The sequence below is a fragment of the Podarcis tiliguerta genome (genome assembly GCF_965153285.1).
Source record: "Podarcis tiliguerta genome assembly, chromosome: 3".
NCBI classification, from domain to species: Eukaryota; Metazoa; Chordata; class Lepidosauria; order Squamata; family Lacertidae; genus Podarcis; species Podarcis tiliguerta.
In genome coordinates this window covers 17,465,606-17,472,025 of record NC_139536.1, presented here as the reverse complement: position 1 = coordinate 17,472,025, position 6,420 = coordinate 17,465,606, and the positions used below count along the sequence as shown (strand labels likewise).

General features: G+C 43.4%; 1 long non-coding RNA gene across 4 annotated transcripts; it reads right to left on the bottom strand.

The window, feature by feature from the left end:
* Positions 1–369: 369 nt before the first annotated feature.
* LOC310674218 lies at positions 370–3,984 on the bottom strand. Of its 4 annotated transcripts, none has more exons than XR_014509436.1 (4): positions 3,882–3,984; positions 2,165–2,293; positions 1,202–1,330; positions 370–481 (listed from the first exon to the last, which is right to left on the bottom strand). It is a non-coding gene; the product is annotated as an uncharacterized lncRNA (long non-coding RNA). The 4 variants fall into 4 exon arrangements; XR_014509437.1 differs by lacking the exon at positions 3,882–3,984 and adding an exon at positions 3,553–3,874; XR_014509438.1 differs by lacking the exon at positions 3,882–3,984 and adding an exon at positions 3,637–3,874.
* Positions 3,985–6,420: the final 2,436 nt, after the last annotated feature.

Here is a 6,420-nt window from a genome sequence, read left to right as displayed (position 1 = left end):
CAACATAAAAAAACGCTTTTCACATAGAAAATTAGAAGTTGGGCAGTAGTTTTCTCCCCTAGTTTTCTGTCTGCATGGATTTTTCCCCTGTAGAGAAACATTCAGCAATGAGACTCTTACCTGTAGTCTGAAGTTGTATTTGTTAGTGGAAACTAGGATTTTGAATATATAAACATTTTGACTGTTTTCATACTATTCAAGCACATAAGCTGTATCGGAAAGTTTTTAAAGTTTGATGTTTTAGTATGATCTGATATATGCTGTGAGCCACCCAGTGTGGCTGGGGAAAGCCAGTTGGATGGGCGGGGTGTAATAATAATAATAATAATAATAATAATAATAATTTATTAAACAAATTATCACCTTCTGTCTTCTCTCTCTCTCTTTGCAGTATCATATTTATCATCACTTAAAGACAATTTCTTAAATTAAAACTTTTCTTCTGCATAAGGATGTTAGCCGTGGATTAAAGGAGGATCATCTGGAGGTAAACAAAATAATAATAATAATAATAATAATAATAATAATGTATTTTGTTTTGCTGAGTGTTGTAGCCACACTCTTTCCTTATGTATTAACTGTGTTGACAAAAAATGCCTAGGATTTGCACAATATTTTTTCGTGGGTACCCTAGGCCTCCCACTTTCCTTTCTCCTGGCTTTTTATGGGCCAACATATTGAGTAATACTGATAGGGTTGTTACCTATCTTGGCAGACTTCTAAGATTTATGTCCTTTTCTTGAACTTTGGCAAAGCTTGAGTAACTTACCCTGCCAGTAATGTAGCACTTAGCTGAACTCAGCTGAGCAAATCTACTTATATGGGTTTTTTAAAAAGTGTATTCCAAGATGTTGCCTTGTTATTCTTATTGTCACTTTCACAAGTAACAGGGATGGTGAATCAATTTTCCCACGTAGGAAAAACTATCACAAGCTTGCAGTATAAAAATAACCCACCCTTTAAGGATCTAGGTTTAGAACTGCCTAGAAGTTACTTTTGCCAACTCGAAACTGGCAAAGAAGATAACAACAAGAATATTAAATCAACAAGGCTAAACAGATTACTTCACGTAGAGTGACAGCTGGCCATGAGTGATAACACATGATAATAGCTTGTAAAAAGTCGAGATATGAGCTGAGCAAATATGATTCCAGAGCTACTATCTGAGTCAAGTATTTATGACAGCCTGAGTGAGTAGTACCTGTTCTGGCATAGCTTTGAGGGCTCTGTCCTCTTCTTGAACCTTGGCAGCGCCCGTATAACTTGTCTTGCAAGTTAATGTAGCGCTCAGATGAACAGAACTGAACGCGCTGGATTCCAAAGCCACCATCTGACGAAAGAGTTTAATTATAACAGATCAGTTGTTAATAAATAAAAATAAACCAGAGGCCTCTTCTGTGTGTTTAACCTCACAGGCTGCTGTTTGCAATACATGGCTCTTTGATTATGCAGAATCACAACGAACAATTAAAAACCTTTTGTTAGCACAGATCATTCTGTTAATGCATTTGTTGTTGTCTTTAACACACACACACACATGGTGAGGTTGCAACATCGATTCTGTTTGCTAGATTCTTTCAAAAGTGGGATGGAATTATTTGATATCTTTGGACATGAGCCTTTTTCCAGCATTTGCAGTCTTTCACAAACAATGCAATAATGAGGGGAGTTTTTTTCTGTTTGCTCCAATTCTGGCTTGGTGCAGGCATAAAACTGCAGATCTTCCAAAAGATGCTAAAGAGGCTTTCAAGGTTCCTCTTTCTTTCCTCGTCTCTGGTGTGAATTCTCTCTCCACCACCTTCCTTTGCTGGCTTTTGTGGTGGTTTAGTGTCATGTCTTGCACAGTTTTATTAGGAAACTAGCCAAACAGATAGTGGGACTATTGGAAAACGAGCAAAGGAAGGAAGGCAGGAGAACTGCAAGGAACATATTTGTGTGTGTTCACTGCAGAAGATGTTGAAGGGGTACACACACCTCAACTATTGTTATTTTCCTGGAAGTCTCTGACGACCCGTCTCTGTGCTAGGCCAAGATCATGCCTGACCACATCCTGGAAAACCTTTGAAATGTGTGCTGAGCCCAGGAGTTGGTGACGAAGAGTTGCGTTTGTTATTTGAAGCATTCCTAAAACTTATTCATCACCACGGTTGGCTGAAAATAGTACCTTGTGGTCGCTTCACCATGTTAAAAGAAAAAGCAATGTCAATCAGCTGTGAATTTGCTCCATGAACTTCTTTAGATGCAGTTTTAACTTATATTCTAGGTGATGTCTTTTCTCTGTAGGAGATGTTTTCTGAATGGGGGGATGAGCAGAACCAATGTCTTGCTGAAGGCACCAGCTGCTTGTTTTCACCACCAGAATAAAACACCAGGTTGTCTTCAACCAAAAACCAGGCAGTGGTAATGGGAGCTTGGAATCAGCCAGAAGTCAGATCTAGCAATTCTTTGTCTGGCTGCTGGAAGATAAGCATTGTGAGGGTCATGGTACGCAGGAAGCAGGGGATCTGTGAACAGATATCCCAAAGTCATTTAATTTTTCTAAAAGCAACTGAATCAGGGACAGAAAATTGGGTGAGGGGTTGGTGGGCTGACCCTCTCACCTTGCTTGGATTATCTCACATAAATTCACACAACCCTGCCATTCCTTGAAACTGTTGCTAGAATATTTTCCAGGGACGGTCATAGATTTACAGAAGCCACCCCGGTTTCTGATTTGATCCCAGAATGTCCCACTTTTCCTTAAGACGTCCCTGTTTTCATTGGAGAACTGTTGGAGGGTATGCTATTAGAAATTTCAGGAAGATGGTTTATTTATATTTATATCAGAGGTGCTGGGGTGGGGAGGTTAAAAATGCTTCCCAGCTCCATATTCACAATCCAAATCAACACCTTGGAAGAGCTGATCAGATCTCACTCACTGCCTGTAATTTGGCCCTTAGTGGCTTTGATAGGCATAGACAGGGATTTGTTCTCAGACTAATTAATTGACTGAGGTGGGAAGTGAGTGGTAGGCCCAAAGCCTGTAATGGCCTCTGGATAGCTTTGCATCTGTTTCTGACAGCCAAGACAATGGGGAAAACGGATTTCTGCTATCCTAACCCATAAGCCTTTTTTGAAGGGTTTAATAATATCTGATCTGGCCTGTTTTGCTTAAGAGGCTTCCTTGCCAGACAGCGTAATTTCCTACAGTTTACTCTTTGGTCAGAGGACAATGGTGTTATCCCTTCAGTCCCAGATTCAGAATCTGCTCTTCAGGGTCTCCCAACAAGGTAATCTCTGAGGAGACCCCAAGATGAATTGCTGCACAGTTGTCATATATATATTTTGAAGAGTTTTTGGGATTTATTTTACTTTTATTCCTTCCTTCCTTCCGAAGGAGCCCAAGATGGCAAACTCAGCAACAGCAATGAAAAGAAGACCAAACATCATTAAAAAAAATAAAATTGTATGAACAGTTATCTCATGGTCACTCAAACAGTGTCATTCAGCCATCAAACTGAGTAAACAGAAATATTTTTTAATTTTCTCCTGAAAGTTAGTAATGAGGGAGACAGACACAGGGAGGACATTCCACAAATGGGGGGCTGTGGCTGAAAAGGCCCTGTCATATGTCAGTAGCAACCCAGGCAGTCCCACCAACAAAACATTGTCCCAATTGTTAAACGTCGAAGCTCCCACAAGATGGCAGCTGGCCACTTTGGAAGCCTTGCTTGTTTGTATTTTTTGGTCAGCCCTGAGCCCAAGTCTTCAGCCCCTCAAGGCTACTAAATTGGTCAAGCTCTGAAACAGTAGCTAGAGAAGGATGGACTCAGTAACTGTACTGGTTTAACTGGTCCCCTTATATACGTTTCCCAGAGGAGTGAGGAACATTTTGAAATTACCAAGAAACCATGTCTCTCATTTCAAACTGTAGAGCATGTCTGGGCAGGTCCTTAGGAGCCGCATAACACACGGAGTTAACTGTGCCTATAATTTGCAACTGACCCAAGTAAATTGATACCATGGGATGGTAGGCAAATAAACTCCGAGAACTATTGCTTTATTGTAACCCTGTTTCCGTCGCATATTGACACAGAAATTCACATTAACGTGGATAATAAGCAAGAGACGATTTTTCTGTTATCGACAGCATCCATTATCCTAATAAACGACACTTGCATTTCCTCTTTATATCCACAACATTTTTACACATGCCTTGCGCATTGCCGTGACATTTCCCTTTTTAAAAGGCCTCTCGTGTTTATTTCCAGTGAGTGTTGTGTGACAAAGGAATTCCTCAGTTTTGGCTCTTATCTTCTGTTCTTCCAGCTGCCCAAGCGAATGCCTGCCATAGCAGATGCCCTGGCTTCCTTGCTAGCACATGTCCCAATTCTTTCCGTCTTTATTTATAGCTGACTTTGAAGAACTCTCTGAAACTTGGCATATGTTGAAATTCGTTAAGAGATCTGGAGTGCAGCGTGTCGCAGGAACATAGGAAGCTGCCTTATGGCGAATCAAACCATTGGTTCATCTAGCATCAGGCGAGGTGACATGGGGTTCAAACCTGGAGATGCTGGGTTTCAAACCTGGGACGTTCTGCATGCAAAGCCGATGCTCTGCCACTGAGCTATGGCTGAGCTCTATTTCTCTGTTGCACCTGAATCAGGTGTAGCCAGGCAAATGCTGGTCCAGGACCTGGATGTCGTGATGGAGCTAGATGATGGCCAATAAGTTGAAGTTGAATCCCAACAAGGCTGAGGCCCTCTGGGTAGGGGATTTTCAGGTCTGGCAAGTAAGTGGTGGTTCCTGTTCGACACAGGATTGCTGTGTCCTAAAGGAGCAGGGCTGCTCATTGGAACCATCCTTTACTGCAACTCCTTGCTCTGCCCCACCCGCAAACACCACAGATGCTGGCATCACCATTCAGACTATCCAGAGAAATTTCCTTAACTTCTGGAGCAGATTTGAGTATATTTCACTCTGGATAGTCTGAAAGGTGATGCCGGCGAAAAGAAAATCAGCAAAAATCAGTTCCCCTCCCTCATACTGGATTGAAGGCCCTTCAGCGAATAGAAGGGTAGCTTGAGGATCAGTCAGGAGTGCGTGCAGGAGCTGGGCCCTGTGACCAGTAGGGCTTCGCAGGACTGGGGCCTTCCTAAATTTGTTCTGGAGAGGCAAGGCACAGCTGCACAGGTGAGGCCGCTTGGTAACTCACTGCACCTGGTGACTAGAGCCGGAAGGGATATAAGGTCAGCATTTCCCTTCGGCTCTTTGCCACAGCAACACGTTTCCTGCCTCGCTGCGTTTGGCTTCTTGCTTCCTGATCCTCAGACCTCGGCTTCTTGACTCCTTGCTTCTCGACCCTCAGACCCTTGACTTTGTGACTCCCTGCTTCCTGACCCTCGGACCCCTGGTTTCTGGACTCTCGTTCCTGCTCCCGCCCTGCCATCTTGCCCCCGGTCCCGACGTCCTCAGCCGGGACTTTGATTGCCCATAGACCGGACCATGACAGGATCCAAGCCATGGTCTGTGGTGTTTGTGAAATGAGGAAGGGCCAGCCCTACTATTAGGTATTTGGTGGCAGGCGAAGGCCAGCAGTGGCATTCCACTGAGTGTTCCTCCTGAGCAACCTCAAACATTTCCCTCTGCTTGAAGGAAGGAAATAATATGTCTGCCACATGCTCTGTCTTGGTCCCCCTAAACTAGCTTGCTGCCTTAAGGCGTTGAAGTAAAATTCAGCTGCCAGGCCAATCAGCTTCTGTCCATGGAGTGGAGAGGGGGGCATCTTGTCCTTTGCCTCAGGCAGCAATATGTCTGGGGCCGGCCTAGGGAGATGTGAGAAACAGCAGTTGGACAGTTTGGGGATTTGGAGACATACAGAGCTGTGAATGTGTGAGGAGGCTGAAGGTGAAATAAGTTCTCTCTTTCTGAAACTCTGAGGTGTGGGGTGGGAGCAGAACTGATCCCTTGCTGGAGTTACTGTTTGCCACCGCTTATGCTCTGTTTGTGTATTTTATAAATGAAATATTACAAAGACACCACAACTCTCCGGTTCCATGCAACGGAATCTAAACCTGATAATTCTGCCCTTGGAATTACTCTCTGCTCTGGGAAGCGGGGAGCACATAACAATATTTGAGGGCATTGGCTTACATGCTGCTGCGAAGGACAGCTTATTTCCTGCTTGCATTGAGTTGCCTTCTAAGACGATACACAAGCTGGGATTGATTTCATTCTGCGCAACTTTTATTAGTTACAGCTTTTCCCTTCCCCATGCTGTACATTTGCATTCTGGCTGAGACGCCTCTTAGATCTGGTTCACTCATGAGGGATGGAAGGGTCTGTCCATTTTAGTGCTCTCGGTTTCACATCTTTCCCGTCTTAAATTCAGTTCTCTGCATTTCTGCAGCATTTTTCTTCTTCTAATGTATAATTTTTTTT